Source organism: Tachypleus tridentatus, chromosome 6 (assembly GCF_004210375.1).
Source record: "Tachypleus tridentatus isolate NWPU-2018 chromosome 6, ASM421037v1, whole genome shotgun sequence".
In the NCBI taxonomy this organism is placed as follows: Eukaryota; Metazoa; Arthropoda; class Merostomata; order Xiphosura; family Limulidae; genus Tachypleus; species Tachypleus tridentatus.
Genome location: NC_134830.1, coordinates 64,059,245 through 64,083,835, shown reverse-complemented (window position 1 = coordinate 64,083,835; position 24,591 = coordinate 64,059,245). Strand labels below are relative to the sequence as shown.

Genomic DNA, 24,591 nt, shown 5'->3' with positions numbered 1-24,591 from the left:
GACACCCTGTACATTGATTGAAACTAGTCTATTACTCAATTAGTTAACATGTCCTTGCCTTTAGAAATTGGAAATTGTCCATCATGCATCATGAAATACGTGTTTAGTTACTGAAATGAATAATATAATAATAATTATAATATCATTTCACAGTTACAAAAGTTTCACGCTCAGAACTATTTTTTGTTAGGTAAAGACCATTTTAGGTGAATTATTTACTGAAATCTTATTTCGTTAAATTATTCCTATTATATGTGCGTTTAAAAGTGCTCTGTTATTATTATTTAGTTTGCGTAGGTTGTAACGCAAATGAATGTGTTTGATGTGTCATCTGAAAATAAAATTATTCCAAAACTACTTTCGCGAATTTAATGTAAGCATAAATGTTGCGAGCGACTCGTAATCTGAGGGTCGCGGGTTCGCATCTCCGTCGTGCCAAACATGCACGCCCTTTTAGCCGTTGGGGCGTTGTAATGTGACGGTCAATCCCACTATTCGTTGGTAAAAGAGTAGCCCAAGAGTTGACGGTGGGTGGTGATGACTAGTTGCCTTCCCTCTAGTCTTACACTGCTAAATTAGGGACGGCTAGCACAGATAGCCCTCGAGTAGCTTTGTGCGAAATTCAAAACACACACGCATTAATGTTACTTTGTGCTATTAAGCAAGTCGTGCAACATAATTAGTAGTTTTGTTTACAGGTTTCGTTCAATAGTGTATTTGCCCACTAAAACAAAACAGGCTTCTCTTTTCAAAGCGAACAAACAACTTATCAATAAGTAGTTTCTTCGAACTAGAGAATTTACATTTAAATATTATATGACTAATTTTGTAAAGGATTAAAACATGTGTGCTTGGAAAGTAATTATTTCCACAACAGCTTCATGTACAGGCTTTTATATTTCAATTGACAAAATAGACTAATCAACGACATAAATGAACGTTATCTTCTTTTGTATGTACCTTAGGAAAGAGATGGTATATTAATATACAGGATTATTTTATCTCATTCCAGTATCATCTGAATTTCATTTATTTTTGTTATATTTTCTCCAACGTCTACTATATATTTGCAAAAACTGCTTACAACACGAACATTGTTAACACTTTATTCTTGTTGGGTTTTTTTTTTAGCACAGCATGAATACTAACTTAGGAATGCACTAACTTTATCAGTTGTCTTCAACAATAGTCATTGGTATTCAGTTTCATGTTAAGGCGCTATTAAAGTTGAAAGCTGACGAAGCAGTAGAATTAGTTGGCCTAAATTTCTCGTTAATGCTTATTTTCCATGTTCATCTTAATTGTCCATGATGAATTTCAAATTAGAGAGAAAAGGTGGTGTGAAGTATTACTTCCATACAGCTCTAACTTGAAATCCAGAAGAAACTAATTTAAAAAAAATGTGGAATAACAAAAAAACTGGCTGCAATTTTACACGACTTTAATTATCATATATTAAACTTATTGTTTTAAAGCTTTAAATGCTTTGCAAACTTTAGTTGTTTAACGTTCTAGTGCATATAATGCGGGGGAAAATTGCACTCAATTTTTATCACAAATATTAAGATCATTTTCATTTTTAACATTAACTTCCTGGTAACAAGTGAAGTGGAGTAACCCAACACATTATAACTCATTTACATTTTCTGAAGAACAGGATAACCTTAGATTATTTATCTGATTTTAACATATTTGTGGTAAATTGACAAAGAAATCTATACAAATTTATAACGTTACGATCATCTGAAGACAACATTAGTGTGGTCATTGTAAAAAGCGTACAGCAAAAATTGAATTGTTTATTTTTCATACACAATTCAAAATTAGAAATAGTAAAAAACTAACTATGACCCATTCAGCATTAATATATTATGTGAAAACTACGAGCTAATCGGCATTAATATACAGTTTTAAAATATCACTATTAATTATCTACAAGTCAAAAGAAACCAAACACTGAAGTTAAGGGATCTTCCTTATCAATAAGGAAATCTCTATTTAAGTGTAACAAACTAGTCTCCTGCTCCTAATGATCTAGGTACAAATCTCAGTAATAGTTCTTCCCAAAACCGCAAATCTAAAGACTGCAGCAAATTAATACATTTGAAATGTATTGTTAGAATAAATTAAAAGTTAAGCCTGGCGTCACCATTTAGCCCCGCCAAATATGCTTGTCCTTTCAGCCGTATGAGAGTTGTAATGGGACCATCAATCCCATTATTCGTTAGTAAAAGAGTAGCCTAAGAGCTGGCAGTAAGTGATGAATTTTCCTCTAGTCTTTCACTGCGAAATTTGGGAGACTAGTACAGACAGCCTTCGTGTAGCTTTGCGAGAAATTCAAAACAAACCAATTAAAAGTTAAATTACATGGAATATTTATAAAAATAAAATGATTGCTGACCATTAATTAAGGGCTTTCATTCAAAATAGCAACCAATACATATTAATTAATTAATTAATTAAATCCTGAAATGTATATTTTTATACTGAGGAAGAAAACTAAATTACACTTAAAAATCATAATTGAATTGGGCAATATTTGACCTCAACAGATGAAATTGGATTCATATTATTACCAACATAAAAATGGTTTCAGAAAAAAGCATATATTTTCCAATCGCATTCTCAAATTAGTTGTTTTTGCTTCAGGATATATAATCTCTAAACTGCACTTCCCACCATGATTCCAAAATTAATAACTTATGTTCGCCATCTGTTGGTAACATTTCAAATGACAACAATAATTTTATTTTAAGTGAACAAAGAAATTGAAAAATAATGTTAATTTTCAAAAAGCTGTTGACGATATGAAAGTTTTTGTCAGATAATTATTGTAGGATTTATTTTGTATTTAACGCTATGAATATTTTCATATTTATATATATATATATATATATATATATATACATTTCAACAATTGTAAATAGTATTTATTTTATCTGATGATGTTTATATTTACGCTCTAGCGCCAAGAAGCGTACCAAGTGACGTCACAGCAGTTACTGTGGATACCAGCACTGTGCAACTGTCTTGGACCGTAAGTTTTAAATTTCTACATTTAATTATTTTTGTGCTAACATGGTACCATTAAAGATTTATTTGATAGTTTCTGCAAATTTCAACTTCAACTGTAACATTAAGAAATTACACAGAAATGGTTAAAATAGTCGACTTTGCGCCCATACGATCTTAATTTGAGCCTGAACAAAAATACAAGGGCGCATAATGACAAATCACCTAAGCTGTCTGAACCTTGTGAGATATTATTAGATTTACGGCGGAAAATGTCATTAACAGCGAAGGTAATCAACCTATAAAGTAATGCATTCTACTCTCCATAACTAAGAACGTAAGGGCATCATAACTACCAACGCTTGTCAATAGGTTGATTTTTAGCTCTGAACTCTGAAGGTGTATTATTTTATGTAAAAGTTAATGTTAAATATTATTTTTAATTAATAAAGCAATAGTATACCCCTTATTTAAGTCCTAACCATGTCTTCGCATGAATATGACTTGTCACACTATAGTAGCATTAATTTACTATCCATGTTTCTTTTCAAACAGTGAGTTACCTTGCCAGGGATCCAACTTCTCTTCACTAATTTTAATTGTTTTCTTTTTTCCCCCATGTGAGAGAGCAATAAGTTTACAAATTCAATGTCCTCGCATGAACAGCGGTAAGCCTACGGATTTACAACGCTAAAATCAGAAGTTCGATTCCCCTCGGTGGACGTGGCAAATAGCCCTATGTCGATTTGCTATAAGAAAAAAACGAATTAATAACGCTAAAATCTGGCGATTTATCCCTTGAGATATGAACTGCTTGGTTTGTTTTGAATTTCGGACAAACCTACACGAGGGTTATCTGCGCTAGCCGTCTCTAACTTAGCAGGGTAAGACAGCTAATCATCACCACCCACTGCCAGTTCTTGGGCTACTCTTTTATCAAATAATAGTAAAATTGAGCGTCACATTGTAATAGCGTCCCTTCGGCTGAAAGGGCGAGCACGTTGAGTGTGACAGGGATTCGAACCAGCGACCCTCAAATTACGAGTCGAGTGCCTTAACCACCTGGCTATGCTGGGCCTGTGTGAGGTATGAATTGTGAAGATTAAAACACCATTAGGTAAATTTGTATGAACATGAGATTGTTGCTTTTTCCTAACTAACGTTAAAACTCTTACTATTTTTGTACCATTCTACTGACGAAATGCTCGTTATATAAAGATAATGATACGTGATAACAAGTAACAATTTCATTTCTAGCATTGTCGTTTTACATCACTGAAGTATCAAAAGAAAGTTAGTACCAAATATAAATTAATAGTAAATTGCAGTTTACGCTATATTAAAGCAACTTTATTCTCAAGGATAACAGAAAATGCCCCAAGGTATTATCTGTAAACCTGCGATGTACATTAAGATAAAATAAATTGTATCTTAGGTATCAAATTTGAAATCGCTCAATGGACTTCTAACACTAAATGCAAAAGTAATCAGGCAAAAGCGCTTTTACATTAGATAGAAAATACGTAACACACAGTTAGTCTTCTGTAACTGAGTATTTGTTATGACTCCATCAAGAGCGTTTGATAAAATTATCTACTCGTATTACAGAAAAAAAAAAAAACTAAACGCAATAATATGTTTACACTGTAGTTCCCAAATACCGAACAATTAGTTTCAAAACCTGAGACTGGGCAAAATAAAACAATACTCCATCGAAACAATAGCATTTTCGGACATATTTATCATTACCATTTTGACGGTTGATTGTTATAAGCGTTTTGAAAAAAAAAATGCAAATTGTTTTCTCAGTTCAAAACTACAATGCTTCTGTTCAACGCAGGGAAACGAATCATGGATTTTTGTCATATAAGTACGTATATTTATTGTTGATCCACTAGCGAACATTTACAACCGAAACTCACGTTCTGATTTTAATGTAAGCATTTCTGTTTAATACAAAATAAAGTATATTTTTGCATAAGGTCTCTGCATTCTCTGTCATCACCTGCTCACCCAACCATCCTAGTTGCACGGCAATATGCCCGCTGACTTATACTTAACCTAATAATTAGTACAACTAATTGGAAATATTTTTTGTAACTAGCGTATGATAAGCTATAAAACACAAACTTAACGACTAGAACGCAATGTTTTATCAGTTGGGTGTCCTCACTGTCAATATTAACTCACGAGGTTTGGCTAGCGTAGGAGATTTAGATTATTGCTAAATTCGGATAGTAAGCTAACAATACTGAATAATAAGCAAACAGAAATAGTATATGTTCATATTAAATATTTTAATCAGTGTAATTAATGAAAATAGCATGAAAAGACAAATTAGAATACAGTTTACAAAAGACATAGTATGAGTAACTTGTAAAGCCTACCTCAGCATATACTGCACCAAATATTTCCAAGATTTTCATGTAGTTTATAACTGTTTTGTGCACTTATAGTACGATTATAGAGTCGTCGTTCTAGTTAACTAACGCATAGATTTTTATAAGCTTTTATTTAAATAATGTCCTAAACATTACTCTCTAATGCTTAAGATTTCTTAAATCTTGTTCTAGGATTAAAAACGTTTTTTAAAAGTTCTATTAAAACATTCTTTGCATGCAGACTGTTTTTCGTGGACAAACGTAAAATATCTCAGACCTATGTGCAAACCAAGTGCTTAACAATGAATGACTTGTGTTAAACGCAAAAGAAATATAAAATACAATTATGACATAATCATTATTCATGAAATAGACAAATTGTCTTCTTAGTTCCCTCAGAGTGGACAGTCAAGTGACGTAATCAATGGCTTCTACGTTGGATACAAAGAGTATGGTCAGAAAGGGCCTTATAACTTGAATAGAACAGTATATGCAAACTCTACCGACAGAAAGTGGAAAATACTTATTCGAAATCTAAGGAGATCGACTCGGTATAGTTTTGTTGTTCAAGCTTTCAATGACCAGGGTCCTGGTTCAATGTCTCAAGAGGTGGTTGCCAGAACATTTGAATTCGGTAATGGAAAACATTAAATATATTTAAATATTTTCGAATTGCCCCATTAATGTCATTTCACATTTTTGACAAGGCACTTATCTATTTGCTCCTCAGTGGCACAGTGGTATGTCTTCGGACTTGCCACGCTAGAAACCGGCTTTCGATGCCCGTTGTTGGCTGGGCAGAAATATCCATTGTGTAGCTTTGTGCTTAATTCCTACTAGACAAACTCTATTTTAAATACGATCCTATCAAAACTAAAACCTAAGAACAACTGTTTTCAACACTCACAAAGAAGTTCATTCAAGGCCTTCATCAGTTGCTATAACACTCAGTGTCACCATAAGTACGATATACAGTTATCAGTATCAACGTTTATTCATCTAAAAGCGGAATGCTCAAAAACAGATATACATTTTAAAAAACAATTTATCACCACTATGAAAAAATATTCCATTTGAACACTGACAGAAAGTTTTGTTTTATGATTTTGTAGTAATCCCAATTTGGTCGAATAAAAATGTTTAATTTAAATAATGATACTCTCCTATAATTGTTTTCCAGTTCATGTATTTTGTAAAATATAATATCATACGTGATTCACAAATAAATGTTGTTCATAACTACTGATAATAAGTTATTTATTATATTGTGAGTTTAATTCAGGTTCAAATACTGTATTGTACTAATGTCTTGGTAATAAACTTGAGGGCTAATAATGCTAGAAGTGCGAGTTTTTATACCCTCAGTGGGCATAAAACATGTAACCCACTCTGTAGGTTAGCGCTTATCTAAGTACATAGAATCTCTATCAAATACTTCAGCAACTTTTTCAACTACAAATTTAAAATATACTTCCTAAAGACCTTTCTGTTGATTGGGCTGGAAAATTTTATTGTTTCATGTAAAAAGGGATATCAAAATCATTTCTAAATCGTCAAAATGTTAGTTTAAGAGAAACTTGAAATATACACACATCCACACCTTACGAAAATCATTAGATTAAATAAAATAAGTAAAAATAATGTTGTGCACAATAATTTCTATTATCATTAATTCAAATTCTAATTATATTTATGGTTAATTGTCCGTGTGGTAAAACGTATTTGTGTCCTCGTTATTATAGTAATTATTCTAGTGTGCGTGTTTAGCCACATAATAAAGATATCAAATTATTTAATATTTATCAGTTCTTCTCTCTAGTTTAAATAAATAGTTATTTTTATATGCAGTTTAAACAAATTTCGATGATTCGTATTATGAATACTGAATGTCAGTTCAAAAGAAATAAACTTAACAAATATGTGTTTAATATAGGGCGTAACTACACAATCAGGAATCTGCACTTTACTGCGGAATTTTATCAAATCCTAGATTTTAGCGTTATAAGTCTGTAAACTTATCGTTGGTCCATAAGTGGATTTTAACAAATATACCACATGCAATAACAAGTAACATTAACTCGTTCTTGTAAAGAACTAAAGCTCTATCCGACGAAGAGTAGCTTTTCTAACATTACTGTTATTTTATTGTCTGTTCCTTACGTATGAGATGGCCAGAGTAATATGGTTTGTTTTGAATTTCGCGCAAAGCTACACGAGGACTGTCTGCGCTAGCTATCCCTAAGTCAACAGTGAAACATTAGAGGGAAGAGAACTAGTCACCACCACCTACCACCATCTTTTGGGTTACTCTTTTACCAACGAATAGTGGGATTAACTGTCACGTTGTAGCACCCCCACGGCTGAAAGGGCGAACATGACTGGGGTGACAGAAATTCCAGTCAAGCACCTGGCCATGCCTGGTCAGCCAGAATAATAGTTGGCATCTACAGTTATAATAAAAAATAGTATTTATATTCAAACTCTTATTTCATCTTCAATAGTTTCCGTGGGTGTGTTTTAAAATTCATGATAGCTAGTTTATTATGAATTATTTATTAACAGTATTTGTTTAAATGTACGATTTTATCATTTATATATTATTACTACAAACATTTCGTCCAGTTATTTCTTTAACTTCAATGAATTGCAAATTTAATATTGTTATTTAGTTAAAACACAAACTACAACGTACAAACAACGAATTTTCTTTTTATTATGAAAGACTTACAAAAAGCAATGTAACGGATTCACTACTGTGCATTTATTTTAATGCCTAACTTTGTTTCTGTATAGTTTTCTCTTTTACATGTGACGTATATTTTGACTGTGTGTTGCGCAAGTCCTGCTTGTTCTTGGAATTTGTAAAAATTCTTGAAAGTGAGAATCAGTAATGTTTGTTACGAAAACGCACTAGAATATTGTTGAAACGTCGAGAAAGTTACGTGATTTGAATATAAAATTTGATGCCTCGGGAAACAAATTAGTTGTTCAGCTACAGTCAGTGTGCTATAGGCCTAGAAAGATGTAATTGTGATTAACGCTTATTATTCGGAAAAACTACAGAATTTGACTAGGAAAATTTCTAGATTTCGAATATTACAAACTGTTTAATATCAGTGAATTACTTCAGACGTTAGAATTTCAACGAAGACTTTAAATATCATCGCTGGGAAAATTAGCTTATAGAGATGTGAGGCCAGTCAGGCTAGCTAATTTAAGCAAGGTGCAACAATATACACTATAAATTAATTTGCTTTTCGTAGATCTGGATCTTCAATAAAACATTCAGTTCTAGATCAAATATAACAATCAGTATTGTTTGTAAGTTCGTGAAACTGTTGTATATGAATCATTATTTGTAATAACCATTAGTAATGTCCGTTATTATAAATTGTATTACTTCTCGTTTGTATATTAAAATATATTTATGTTAAAATTTGTGTGTATCAATATTATTGGCAAACACCATAAATTTGATACGTATGAACAGTTAATTAACTTCTAAGTTTAAATTTCCCATAATATGAAATAGTAATACGTTAACATACGTAACATAATAAATAGGAGACTCGTCAGAAATAAATTATAATATGTAACAGTAGCAAAATATGATTCATTTTGTTATATTTTTTCTAATTCTGTAGACCCACCTCACACCCCTATTTTGCGTATTGCGGCTTCGACCTCTACAAGTTTAAGGTTGGTGTGGCAGTTGAAAACAGAAGAAAATACACCAGCACGAGGTAGGTTAAATTATTCATTCTATTTGAATTAAGTGCGTGTTTTTGTTGTCGCTGTTGTTTATAGTTTAAAATGCTAAGAAAATAGCTGTGAAGACAATTGCTGGACTTTTTAAATTTACCTAGACCTGTATATATAAACATTCTAGTTGTTATTTCTCATAAACTACAGGTCTAGCTAAATCTGAAAACTGTGTTTTATTATAATTGACGTTTTTTTAGAATAAATCGAAAACTAATTACGATACATAATATTCACTAAGTGATGAAAAAGCTGTAAAACTTAATTACGAGGTTTATGAAATGTATAGTTTATTTATATTTATTTTTATTTTTGAGGAAAATGTAAATAAACTATATTTCATCGAAAATACTTTGAATTAAAAATGCTAAAATATCGTGGCTTAAACAATGCTGAATTGAAAACTTTCATATTCATTTACATTTCTTTATATTGAAATGAACGACATAAAAAAAGATGGTAGTTGGAGGTAAAAAACCTCACGGTCTTCATATCACTGTCATTTTACCTCATTTATAACTAAACTTTCTTCTTCGTCGTTAAATTTGCAGGATTTGTCCTAAATTATAAAGAAGGATCTAATGCGTGGAAAGATATAGAGATATCACCTGATTTGAACAGTTATATATTGGATAATCTTCGTTGTGGAGCAGCCTACCAGGTGTTTCTAACTGCCTTTAATGACGTTGGAAGAAGCGATCCAAGTGATGTTATTAAAGTCACATTAAAGGGAAATGGTAAAGTAAAACACACTCGCAGTGCCTTTTAAATATCGTTCTACTTTATTTTTATCTACAACAAACCCTGCATTTCTAGTCAGATAAAAGATGCAACCGCTACTTCATGCGAAATTCAAGAAATCGGTTTTTATTCTATAAACATTTATTATTCTAAAGCTTGTGACAATGTGTTTTTTTACTTATAAGCCTTTCACGTCTTTGATATTATTGTTATACTTCTGTATATCTTCTCTTCAGAAATTATTAATATATGTGTTTAAGTTTTTGTATTAAAGAATAATATACTGAGTACTTTAGACAAATTAACTTAAAAATAAACAAATATAAATTTGAGTATATATAAACTTTAAAGATAACGCGAGATCAAATTGTAGGTATCTTAAAAAAAGAAATAATCAAACGGTTTTATTTTGAATAGGAAACCTTCGAACGATATTATGTTAATTCACTTTTAAAATGTATTTCTTAGTTATCGATTTTACATCAAGAAAATAAAAAGTATCCTTAATACGAGACTTCCTTGCCTGGTGTTTTACTACTGTAAAACGAAGTTTCAAAAAAATTTAAATATTAAAATAAAAGTTTCAACTTTTCATAAGAAAAAGTTTGTTATTCCTCTGGTCAGAAAATACCCTGAAGATAAAGTCATTTCAACCTGTTAAGTTAAAGAGTAATAAAGATAAAATTGTTTCAATGTTTTTTGTTTCTGATATCTCATTAAGAACGTTTTTGCTTTATTTTGAATTTCACGTGAATAGGCTTAATTGTATATATTTGCGTATCTGTACGTTTGAAAACTGACAAATAATTAATTTGATGATGTATTTGTTATTCTGCTCCTTGTATATCTCGTATTTATTGTTTATCATACTGTCAATTTTTGAATATTTTTTTAGTTTATTGGTTGGAAATATTATTTTAAAAAAGCAATAAATTACTTAAGTTCGATTTATTTTCAAAATGTATTCATAAAAAAATATTAACTTTTATCAATCCTGCCTCTAGATGGCGGTTGATCGTTCATAAACAGTTTTTATCAAAGAGCTGCATATAATATTTTTCGTAAAATACATCCTTCAAAAGTAGAATACCACGTTTTGATCAACAAATTACAGTCATCACAGTGTTTATTAAAGATATTTTTATGTGTTTAATGAACATCTCGCAATATGAATATCATCACGCGTTTATATAGTGTATTATTAATCATGAAACCATTTATTTTGAAAGGTCTAGATTGTATAATATGCCGAAATTTAGACACCAGATATTATTTATTTTTGATTGGTTTGATTTTGTTCAGAGAGAAAATTGTTTTGCTCAAGACTGTGTAACTAGAACATTCTAGAAAAATTCAAGTTTGAACTTAGAACCGTAATTTTAGCAATGCTTATAAGTGTAATTTTCGTACACTTCTGGCAGAACCAAAAGCACCAGAAATGAGGGGTTTTATAATAACGAATAGTTCAGCCGCAACACTTAACCTTCAAGCATGGAAAGATGGCGGTTGCCGTTTACAATACTTTGTCATTCAGTATAAACCTCAGTCCCAGAGAGAGTGGATCCTGTTATCTAACCACGTGGTTCCAGATCAGAAGAGGGTGGCTATAAGCGACCTTCATCCAGGCACCTGGTACGACCTTTTGGTGACAGCACTGAATGATGCTGGGACCACGGAGGCTGAGTATCGATTTGCAACACTAACCCTTACAGGAGGTAAATATTGTAAAGAGTAGTTAAGATATATGTGAATCAAAACAAATAAACGTTTTCCTTTCTACTGAAGAACTGATTACAACGAAAAAATTGAACGAAGCGTAATCAATGAGAATTGAAAAAAAACTAAAAATGTTACCCCTGATGTTTGATGACGTGTTTTTTTATATTTATTAGTTCAAAACTATTCATATGACGTTAATGCAAAGTTTAAGCGAACTACTTAAAGGTATTTTCACATCAGTGAATACATTGGCTAAACACTCAAATAAAAGAACCCAAGAGCTTAAGCATAACTGAGTTAAAACTGATGAACAGAGGGAAAGAAACTAATCATCGACGTCCGCTACGCACGCGGCTACAGTTAGCTGAACGTCAGGATATGCTGCTACAATTATTATGCCCCCCATATTTCAAAGTTTTCAACAGCATATCGTGGCTCACGCCTTAGAATTTTCCATCCACAGTCTAGTAAGCTAACCGCTAAACCTTGCTGACTGAATGCAACAAAAACACGCTGCTACATGGTCGTAAGCTTTATTACACTTTAGACAGGATGTCTAGCTATTTGATAAAAATGAAACATTAAGTCGTTTCATTATTTTTAAATGTTGAATAGGCTTAACGTTTTACAAACTTAGTCACGATAGAAAACTCACTATCATATGTTTACGTCACTGACAGCCTAATAGATGGAAACTTTTGTAATCGTATTTTGCATTTTTTTTATAGAAGTGTAGTTAAATATTTAAATATTAATACTCTTTGAAAAGTTTATCTGAAAGTTTGTAAAACTGTTTATTCACATTTTCAATCTTATCCACGAGTTAAAATCAGTTTAATTTATTTGTTGTATATTTGACTGCCTGTCTTCTAACAATTTTACAGGAAACCCATTGCTTTTCGAAAAGAATAATTTTCTGAAATATATTTCACAAAATTATAATCACAAAAGAGCCATTTTTTCAAGCACATTATAGTGTGCATTGTCTTTCTTTCAGCAGCAATATTAAATTAAACACTTTAATAACACACAACAGAGAACCACGCTTTGCAGTCAGACGAAACACAGAAGGTTTCAGACCAAAACAAGTCAAGGGCGTAGTTATTGATCCAGTACTGCCAGCAACAGCCACCAACGCTTGATCCTGTAATGTTTTATTGAATGAAGAAACCACCATAGTAACGACCTTAAATTTACTTAAATGTACAATTTTGAGCGACAAGTAGAGAATGCATCAAAGTTTTACTGATGTTTTTCACTGATTTTAGCTAATAGCATGTTTCTAGTCCTGAAAAAAAGCTATTTGTACATTTCTAATCCATCACAAACAAGAATTATTTATTAAGTTGCTTTTAGTTTGTTGTTTAATGTTTCAAAATTTTTGAAAAAGGACAAAAAAGGTATGTGACTTTCCATCTTTTAATATTTTATACCAGTCTTAATGTTTTCTTTTGTTGTTGTTGTGTTTTTTTTTCATATACTTACACAGTTTATCTCAAAATTTTGAAAAGTTACATAAATTGTTTAGCTTATATATATATATTTAAAAAAAATGTTTTATAACGAATCTAATAAAAACTTAGTTCGTCATTATCAAATTACAACGTATGACAAATATTCCATAGATAAAATGATATAACTACACATTTAGCATTATAGTTTACTGATACGATTGTAAAGTAATGTTTGAAATACAGGCTTACGTTTTCTCGATTCCCTATAGAGAAGGAAACGTTGTTTTTTTTTACTTGTATTGAAAAATTCTCAAAGACAAAATTCCATGTTGCAAAGAAAGGATTAGAAAATTAAAATTTAGTGAAAGTTTTTTGTATTTTTTATTTGCACAGCAACGATACCACCTATTGCTGCAGCTGATATTCATCAATCTTCCTTTATAAAAGATCCGGCAATTCTGGTGCCCATTGTGTGTGCTATTTTTGTCCTCCTGGTAATTGTCATAGTGACATCTCTTGTTATTGTGTGGAGAAGAAGGGACGGAAGTGGTGAGAGAGGATCTGACGCTGGTGAGTGTTACCATGGGTGTAACAAATTATAGGTTCTGTAATACGTGTTATCTCGAATACTTTCAGAATCAAGAATAGATCAGTATTCGACTGGTATTGAAAATTAGATCTAAGAGCCAACCTATGGATTTCACTGTTTGTTATAATATTCTATAATTTGTGTTACTTTAAAACAAAAAATTATACTTCACTAATTTCAATTTTACAAGCCATAAAATATTTTAAACAAATGGTTATCTAAGGCTGCTTTTTTGTTGTGCTTATTGAATTCTAACTGCTTCATTTAAAACATTAAATGAAGCCATAACATAAAATTAGCGAAACGCATATTCTTAGAGTGCTGCCTTGTTAGTAGGTTCTATATCGCCATATAAGTTTATTATTATTGTTTTTCTTGATAGACTATTATCATAGACAAAATAGTACCAGCTGTAACGTGAGACATAAAGTGGCCATTACGTTTTGTAATTTTTAATGACAAGAAACCCACTTGAAATAAAAATGTATCTCAGAACCGCTGGTATGGGTATTAACATTTTTATTGATAAGCAGAGAACAACATTACGACCTTCCTAGGTCATCTTCAGGTTAATAAAAATATGTTAATACCCATACCAGCCGTTCTGAGATACATGACCATTAGTTTAAATAAATGGATACATCAGACTTGGGAATAAATGGCCCTTTCAAATATCGGATATTAGAGGAAAAGAAAGTTATTGGTTTTAATCACGCCCTTATCTTTACAACTACAAAACGGTAATTGCACACAACAGTATACGTGACAAACGTTTCTAAATTTTCTTACTGTGCATAAACTATTTTCATTATAAAAATAAGGTTCTTTTCACGGATTAGCATGTTCGAACTTTAATGACTGAGTCGTAATTTTAAAAGAAAAATCACATTATGGAATTTAATTTCCACCCTCTTTTCAAAATAAACCTGATTTTAGTATATCAGAAATATAATTATCAGTATTTGAAAGAAATAATAACGATCTTATAATTCTAAAGAACATTCACTTTTTATTACCTTAATTTTCACTTTATGGCTTCTTAGAGATTTACACTATATAATGGCAAACATAACTGTTAAAGTATTTGTAGTGTATACTGTTGTTCTTCAGCTTGATGTGTCAAGGAATAAGCTTTTAAAATAGGCGAAAGGTAATAAAAGTCAAATACTCCCTAGTGTTAAAAGGAATTGAAAAATTTAACCTGAACTGCTTCAGATTATGCGCATGTGAATGAAGGGACACGTCAGTGACTCATAGGATTCGTATATACAGCTGTCCCTAATTTTTACTTACTGATCAGTAGGAGAGACAGCCAGTTAGAAGCACCCACCGCCAAATGTTGTGTATAAAGATTCATGACTACATCGTAATTTTTTTATGTGAATTGAGATGTTAAATTTTTCTACAAATTAACTCAGTGTATAGCGCTATTTTGTCTTTTCATAAAAACTGATTAACGATTTCAGTTGAAACTAAACAAATTAAACAAAATATGATATCAGTACACGCAAAGTAATTTGAATCGATGTATGTTCCTTGCTAGTTTTCCAGTTAACAGTTGTTATTCACTGGAAATAAACTAACTAAACAGATTTATTTTTCAACTCTCATGTTTAACTTTTCATCAGTATCTAGGAATTCAGGAGGAAGGGAAGATAATATTTCCATGAGTTCTTACGGGAAAACGAAAAGTAATACCGCAGTTGACAACCAGAGGGAGCCATTATACTATCCATCTCCATACGCGACAACGCACATCGCAGCCGAGACTGGAGATAGAATTAATCATGCAACTATAAGGAGAGCCAGAAATCGCCCATCTGACTACACGTATGATGTCCCTCACCGACAAGTGGGTACATTGAGTCTCGCATGATGCATTGAAAATGTTATACGTGGTATTTCAATGAGAAAAATTCGAAAAATTGTATTTTCTTTCAAGAAATCATTATTATTATAGCAATCCATCTTTTACAATTTATTTTTCCTGTACCATTGCGCTTTTATTTTAATATTATATAATTAAACAAGAACTGCGTCGCTATGAGTACAAATATAACAATTTTTAAACACTTTTAAGTAAGTATATCGCTATACATGTTAAATTCCTTCCCACAAATTTACATCACCAAATTCAGGATTTCAGTTCCCTTCGGTGGACGCAGCAGACAGCCCAATATGGCTTTCACTGTAATAAATTTAAAAAAAAAAGCACAAGCCCTTCTAGTTAAGCCCCCTAGTGGCTCACTGGTAAGTATTGAGATCTATACAGCGAAAAATCGGATTTCTGTATTCTTGGTGGGAAAAGTGTAAATAGCCCATTTCGTAGTTTTGTGATTAACAATAAACATACTTAATAAATAAAATCATTTAACTCATGGTGTTTAAATTCCATAAAGGACTCGCTGAATTAAAACAATATTTTTTTCTATATCTACGTTTGTCAGTATATTCCTAAATATAACGTGGAATATACGAATATTGTTATCCAAACAATGGGTTTAAGATTTTTTTTTAATTACACAGTTTTCGAAATTGTATGGAACTAAGAAATATTTAAAATTATTTATTGGTAACATATAAATAGAGCTAGCATAGACTTATTTCTCTCTACAGCAATGCGAAGATTCTGCACATCAGTATTCCATTTTATGGATCAACTCTCGACATGGAGATGACAGTGAACAAGTCTATGAAAAACAACTCCGAGGTAACTTGATGATCATGTGCACATGTGAAAACAGGACTTCTTCACAGAGACATGGACTGCAGTCATATACAATAGTTTGGAGTAAAAAAATCTGTGTATAAATAAATAAAATCTATAATTTGATTATACTGAACTTTAACAGGTTTAAACATCACCCCCGTAAACTTCGTTAACTGCCATTCAGAACAGGAAAGTCCCCTTGAGACAGAGCGATATATTTGCGGACTTACAACGCTAGAAACCAGATTTCGATACTCGTGGTAGACAGAGCATAGATAGCCCTTTGTGTGGTTTTGTGCTTACTCACAAACAAACGTAACAGTCAAATCAAACCCCACCGATTACAGTATGGTAACATATTAGTTACTGTCATTGCACTTATTTTTACTTATTCAAAATATATTTTTAGACTTTCAGCGTTAAGTGAGATGCAAATTGAAGTAATTCTGAAAACTTACTTTCTTTTTCAGAACACATATATATGTATATTTCAGTGAAATTAAATAATTATATCTAAATGAAGTTAAATGAATAAACAAATTCATGAGGAAGGACTGCGTTAAAAACAGCAAATCCCAACCTCTGATTAATTATATTATAACCATAAAATTTTCAAGTCATAAACCAAAACACTTATATATATGCAATAAGTGTTATATATATATATTATTTTATTAGTTCCAATAAACAAAAAATAAACTAATATTTAAGCGTTATACCTTTCGGGCGGGCCCGGCATGGCCAGGTAGGTTAAGGCGTTCGAATCCGGTTGCACCAAACATACTCGCCCTTTCAGCCGTGGGGGCGTTCTAATGTAACCGTCAATCCCACTATTCGTTGGTAAAAAATAAAAAAAACCTTTCGGGCATTGAATAATTAATAATTTCATTTTCACACAAAATATGAATTTGAATATATTCAATCATATGTCTTAACCAATAAAATATACTTCATGCATTCGCGAGTTAGAGGTTTGTTTTTATAAATCTCCAAGTCAGTTAAAGAAGGAGGTAAATATAGGTATCGTTTTAGCATGTGTATCATTGGCTGAATGTAACATACCCAAATAACAAATCTGAGGGGCATTCATATCAAATGCCGAAAAAATCATGAAAATTTCACCTCGTTTATCGTGTGAGTGTATTTACGAATTTTAACTATAGAAATGCATTCCAAATATTTTTTCCAACATTATCGAATGTTTCATAACACATCTTGCTTGAAAACAAGAACAAAGAACTCATAATTACTTTTGTTATATATCGTAATTATTCTCTGTAGATGTTGTGAGAGATTCGTGTTATATTAATAAATCTAGCTAACGCAGTGGCGTCTTAGGAAAAGATTTGGTAAGTTATTTGTTGGTTACGTAATACATCCTAAAGGAAATTTAAGACGCGAATAAATAAAGATTGTTTAATATCGTAAGAAGCCAACGACAAATTCATCTTTGTTTTTAATTAATTTTCAACTACTACTATAAAAAAAATACCAAGATGAGTTCACAAAGCAAAACTGGATAAATATTATATTATTTTGTCTTTTGCTTTTGCTGGCCACTAAACTTTGTCGTCTAACTGAATAGTTCTTTCCATTTATGTTTCCCTTCTCCCAAATCAGGTGCAATTTCTTTTTTTTTTATCTATTAGACTCGTTAGATCCTAAGTAACAGTGACACATATATGCTGTCTTCTGTGTTTACAGTTACAAAAACAATCGTTTAAATCAAAGTGAATTCCAAACTTTACACTCCATCTGATAGTTTTTCACGTAGAAAAAATAATGAAGGGTTATTACCGAGGTTTTGTAGTGTTGTTACTGTACTTCAATACAAGAGTAGATACGTAAATACTGCATATTGACTCAAGTATGGTTAGAAAACATAATGTAGCTACTTCAGCTTTAACGGTTACTTTAAATTAAATTTATGTGCAAATAAGAATATAGACAGCCACAATGGATGACATCTTAATACACAATATATTCACACACAACATCTTAATACACAATATATTCACACACAACATCTTAATACACAATATATTCACACACAACATATATACCTGTGTATATATGTCTTTATCAGATTTCTGTATTTCTTTTTTACTCTAATCAATTCATAATATTAACCGTTGATTTTTTTCAGCTGTTCTCCCGCCAAAAGTGTTAGAAGAAGTGGATGAAGCGAAGTACAAAGACACTATTCAAAGGTACTGTAGAAGTTCCAAAGATGGCCCTGCGTGGCAAAGCGGGTTAAGGCGTTCGACTCCCCGTCGCACCAAACATGCTCGCCCTTTCACCCATAAAGGCGTTATAATGTGATGGTCAATTCCACTATTAGTTGGTAAAAGAGTAGCCCAAGAGTTGGCGGTGGGTGGTAATGACTGGTTACCTTTCCTCTACTCTTACACTGGTAAATGAGGGATAGCTAGCACAGATAGCCCTCGACTAACTTTGTGGGAAATTAAAAAAAAAACGTCTAGTCTTACAGTGCTAAATTAGGAATGGCTAGCGCAGATAGCCCTCGCGTAGCTTTGCGCGAAATTTAAAGAAATGTGTCTAAATATTATGAATTCGAGATTAAAACACATGTACTGTACCTTTACTTTCTGTCATTATAGGTACTTTCAAGCTACGTTCACTCGTGAACTTTTCTTTGTTGTTACTAATGTCACGAAACTGTTCATTGTTTTAACGTTAGTCTAACTTCATTTTATTTCACACTAAAGCATTAGCATAATAATTCCCATAAAATTAAATAATTAACAAAACAAACAAGTCTAGACTTGTATCAACAAACCAAGCTCGTCAGTTTCCCCGGTCACTATGTACATAGATAGATTCTAATGACCACAGTGCCTTGTACTTTCAGAGTCAAACTAGTTACAATAAAAGAAACTGCTTTCAAATACGATTGAGACCAGATACTGTTTCATTCCTGAGTATGTTTCTATATTTTCTGAATATTTCTATCGATTCTCTCATGATGTGTTAATGTGAAAAAAAAGGTTTTTGATTGATCGAAATTAATTTTGTGGTTAGTTGTGTGAACACGTAATATTTTAACATCTTTCCAACAACACTGGTCTTCACATTACTTTACTCTAAATGAAAGAAATTTTTTTTATCAATATAAACATGCTGTATTGTACCCGTCATAGGCATCTATTCATACATTGTGAAGCGTTGCATTACCTGGTGGTTAAGACGCTTGACTCTCAATTTGAGAGTCGCGGGTTCGAATCCCTGTTACTAAACACGATCGCTCTTTCAGCCATGGTGGTGTCATAATATTCACTAGTTTTTTTTCCTCTCGTCTACCATTACTAAATTAGGAATGGCTAGCGCCGATAGTCTTCGTGTAGCTTTGTACGAAATTCAAAACAAAACGCACCAGACCGATTCACTCTGGCCTCGGAACAGTTTTGTCCTATCTTTTGGGAATGACAAATTTGCCCTGTCAAAACTAATCGGGATATTTTTTCTTGTACTAATTCTTTAAATATTCGTGTGATACCATGCTGATGTGTTATTATTTTTTTCACTGCTTATGATGTTTCAAGCGAGAAGACAGATGAAGTTTTTCGTTTTTTTGCATTGTGAAAGTTGTAGAACACGATTAACAGGAGTTCGTCATTAATGTTTTTAATAGATTTTAGTCACCATGAACTTCAGATTCATAATGACAGTTGCTCTTGACTAGTGACTATCCTTCTAATATGTCAGTTTAGAGATAGGGACAGCTACACGCAGAGGTCCTTTTGTGATGCTTAGCGCGAAAAATTCTGAACCGTCTGCTTAAACTAGGGTTAGGAACAGGTTTATAGACAGAGAATTTGACAATTATTTATGAGCTTCATAGACAATATTAGTTACGACAGTCTGTTTTATTGTGATGATCTAACAATAAGGGATAAAATACACTTGATAATTAACATCTATAAATCAATACTTTCACGTGCTGAGAAGTACATTACAAATCATTGTATACATATCTTCTGCTGTGCTTCTGTGGGTTTAGTAATTCTAATGGAATTATCGCATAGATCTTGCATAAGGCTTAACAACTGTATTTTAAATATATAACAAAAACTTGGTATTTTTCTTATCTTCTTAATATAACTTTGTGGTTTAATGGTACCGGAATGTCTTTTACGTATCGTTAACATAATTAAGTTTTTCATTTCAAACAAGTTCAAAAATGAGTTACAACCAAAAATATCAATAACAGTAAAAATACCAAACTAATACATCAATACGTGTTTATTTTATAACTTTATATACTCCTAAATAGTAAGAGAAACATGCTTAATTAGTTAAGTTCATTACTTAGCTTGCTTTGTTCAGAGGTCACAGATAAACTGTTGTAATGGATAACGTATTATTATCATAGTTGATATATAAATATATATATCGCATAGCATCATTCAACTAGTTTTGTGATATTTGTTAACAATGTGAACCAGTTTGTCTTAATCTAGACTGAAATGTTTTTTTTTTTATATTGAATGTTCCTTTAAAACGTTTGTTCTCAAAAATGTGCATTTGTTTTCTGGAGATTTACAAGTGAACAAAACATTTCTAAAGATCCAGGATTTTTTTATTTGCTGCGAAGCTAAGCTGAAATGTAATCGGCGTTATCCATTCATCAAAAACTTGGTGTTAACAACACATTGGTGAATGAAGATTGAAGATGTTTATGATGTTTGATATAAATACTCTTTCTTTCTTCTTTTATGCCAGTGGAATTCACGTAATCCTTGATAACAGACCAATATTGAAGGATTTCAAAGATTTGTCTGAACCAGAGGAACTTTCTGAGACAGAATATGACAGAGACCACTCTCAAGGCCTCAAGGGTTAGTATATTATGGTCTATGATACAGTATACTAAGGTAATGCTAAGACGACCATTATTACATTTGGTAAATAGTATGACCTGTTTTTTGTTGTTTTTTTGTTATGCGTTGTCTGTTTAAAAAAATATTTTACATTAGATACTACATCATGTAATTAAGTAGTATAGTTGCTGTTATATAGGTGTTTTTTCTTTATTTTTAATTAGGCCTGGTATGGCTAGGGTGTTAGGGCGCTCGACTCATAATCTGAGAGTCGTGGGTGAAATACTCGTCACACCAAACATGCTCACCCTTTCAGCCGTCGGGGCATTATAATGTGATGGTCAGTCCCACTATTTGTTCATAAAAGAGTAGCCCAAGAGCTGGCGGCGGATGGTCATAACTAGCTGTCTTCCTCCTAGTCTTAACTACTAAATTAAGGACAGCTATCGGAGATAGCCCTGGTGTAGCTTTGAGCAAAATTCAAAAACCAAACCAATTCTAATAGGACTGTCCTTTACATTAATTATCTAAACTTTAGATTATTAGGAAATGATTTTTTTTATTCAAGAATTGGTTTAATTATATTATTAACAACAAAAAGTACACTACATACGTTATGACCAAACAATCGTTTCTTTTATTTGAGATTTACAATATAAAGAAAGAGAATTAAAGGAATTTTCGAAACTAAACCTTTTTCCACCAACCAATGATACCTGTATTAGTCAAAACGTTTCCAACATACCTGTATTAGTCAAAACGTTTCCAACATACCTGTATTAGTTAAAACGTTTCCAACATAACTGTATTAGTCAAAACGTTTCCAACATACCTATATTAGTCAAAACGTTTCCAACATACCTGTATTAGTCAAAACGTTTCCAACATACCTGTATTAGTTAAAACGTTTCCAACATAACTGTATTAGTCAAAACGTTTCCAGCATACCTGTATTAGTCAAAACGTTTCCAACATATCTATATTAGTCAAAACGTTTCCAACACACCTGTATTAGCCAAAACGTTTCCAACATAACCGTATTAGTCAAAACGTTTCCAACATACCTGTATTAGTCAAAACGTTTCCAACATACCTATATTAGTCAAAACGTTTCCAACATACCTGTATTAGTCAAAACGTTTCCAACATAACTGTATTAGTCAAAACGTTTCCATCATAACTGTTTTTAGCCAAAACGTTTCCAACATACCTATATTAGTCAAAACGTTTCCAACATAACTGTATTAGTCAAAACGTTTCCAACATAACTGTATTAGTCAAAACGTTTCCATCATAACTGTTTTTAGCCAAAACGTTTCCAACATAACTGTTTTACCATTCCTTTAGGTTGTATTCATAGGGATCAATTACAATCACTTTTACATTAACAAAAAAAAACGAAGCTTTCAATTCAATGTAACAGCGGCAGCGTTTGGAAATTATATATTTCAACGTTGGTTTCAATCTTTGTTGGAGTTTTTTATCGTGGTTTATAGGATTACATTACCATGCACGTTTCTTCTAGGAAACATGTTGTTACCATAGAAACGAACAGAAAAGAATAGCGAATTAAATTACGAAAAATCAATTTAACAAATGAACACATTACAGTTCTGACTAGCTCGACTACATTTACAAACGTAATTTAAATATTTAGTCATATCGTCTGAAAATTTTCTAAGTTAAAATAATTATGTTTTTTTATAAACTTGTTTTGCTCCAATAAGTTAACGTCAGAACAGTAAGTTTATTATATAAGTGTGTTTCTAACAAATTATTACATTAGTGAAGATTTTGCTGTAACCAGTTTGTGATAAATAACTTTACTTGTAGTATCCATGTTTGTTTGTTTATTTTGAATTTCGCGCAAAGCTACACAAGAGCTATCTGCGCTAACCATTTTTGATTAAGCAGTGTAAGACAAGAGGGAAGGCAGCTAGTTATCACCACCCACCACAAAATCTTGGACTACTCTTTTACCAACGAATAGTGGGATTGATCGTTACTTTATAATGCCCCCACAGCTAAAAGGGCGGGAATATTCGGTGTGACAGGGATTCGAACTTGCGGCACTTAGGTTGTGAGACGAGCACCCTAACCACCTGACCATGCCAGGCCCACTCAATACGTAGGTCGTATTCTGACTGAAAAAAACAATAATACAATTGAAAATAAACTAAAACGAAAAGCTCATAAATATGTACAGTACGTGCACGTATTTTCATTTTAATACAATGCGCATATTTCTAAATGTTTATACTTAGAGTGTCACAAATAAGAGTGTAATTACGTAACACAATTCCGCTTATTGGTTGGCTTACTTTGTTTTGCACTAGCCGTCTAAAATTTATTAGTGACAGAACAAAGTCAACACCGCCCGCTATCGACGACTGTGACATTATAATGCCCCCAAGAATGAAAAGTCGAGATTCTTCAGTGGCGGAAATTCGAACCTGCGGTCAGCAGTTTGTGAATCGAGCTCATTAATTACAAGGCTGTGTCATGCTTAGATATCTAGCCACAAGTTTTAGCATATTAAATCATTACACGTTTACTTACAGGCAATAAAATATATCACTTTTCATTTCAGGATAGTACAATTCTTCCAGACAGCTAAAAAGGAAGTGAATTTTCACATCAGTTTCCTGGTGCAAATGTGTTGAATATTCATTCACATCTTTTCTCATTTTCTCACTATAACCGCGCGTTTTCAGTTTGACTTAGTTTCAATATTTTGACGCATTACCTGCCTTGTACATAAAGCATCTTATTTTTAAACATTATCATACAAATATGCGCAGGCACAAATACATATGTGAAATACACAATCAGAACAAATACATTTTGCATTATTTCAAGAATAGTAGTCAAGGTTTATTCACGAAATTAGGTGAAAAAATTAATTATTTACTTGATCTTTATAAAATTAATGCGATTATATTTTAGTCGGAGTTGTAAATGTTGTGTCATAATCAAAATTAAAACGATCCATTCTCTCCGTAGAATGATTTGTTTTCTAATGACATAGCTTCTGACACATAACAGAAGACGCTATTGTCATAACTTCTAGTTGTCCTTTTTTTTCAAATTAATACTTTATCATTTTTGTCAAAGTTTAAGAGTCCAGAACAGTTCTAAGTTTGAGACAGACATTGTATAGCATTAAGCTATTATACTGTCTATATAAACGTATTTATAACATTTTACACTGTCTAACTATAGTGATAATGACAACATTTTCATCTCTATGTATTCTCTAAATAGTAAAATTGGCAGCGTATTAAACCTTAAATAACATAGAAACAACAACACTGATGACAATGCCGTTATTCGAAATGTATTTCCAATGGATCCTATGACATCAGCAGTACTCCATGATGTA

General features: G+C 32.0%; 1 pseudogene across 1 annotated transcript in view; it reads left to right on the top strand.

The window, feature by feature from the left end:
- Positions 1-24,591, top strand: part of LOC143252690 (cell adhesion molecule Dscam1-like) — a 117,808-nt pseudogene that overhangs the window by 84,452 nt on the left and 8,765 nt on the right. The window contains exons 16-25 of the transcript XR_013029106.1: positions 2,967-3,037; positions 5,784-6,027; positions 9,038-9,136; positions 9,707-9,892; positions 11,318-11,611; positions 13,463-13,639; positions 15,287-15,510; positions 16,275-16,368; positions 18,515-18,578; positions 21,112-21,227. The product of XR_013029106.1 is annotated as a cell adhesion molecule Dscam1-like (transcript). The remainder of the gene's footprint in view (positions 1-2,966; positions 3,038-5,783; positions 6,028-9,037; positions 9,137-9,706; positions 9,893-11,317; positions 11,612-13,462; positions 13,640-15,286; positions 15,511-16,274; positions 16,369-18,514; positions 18,579-21,111; positions 21,228-24,591) is intronic.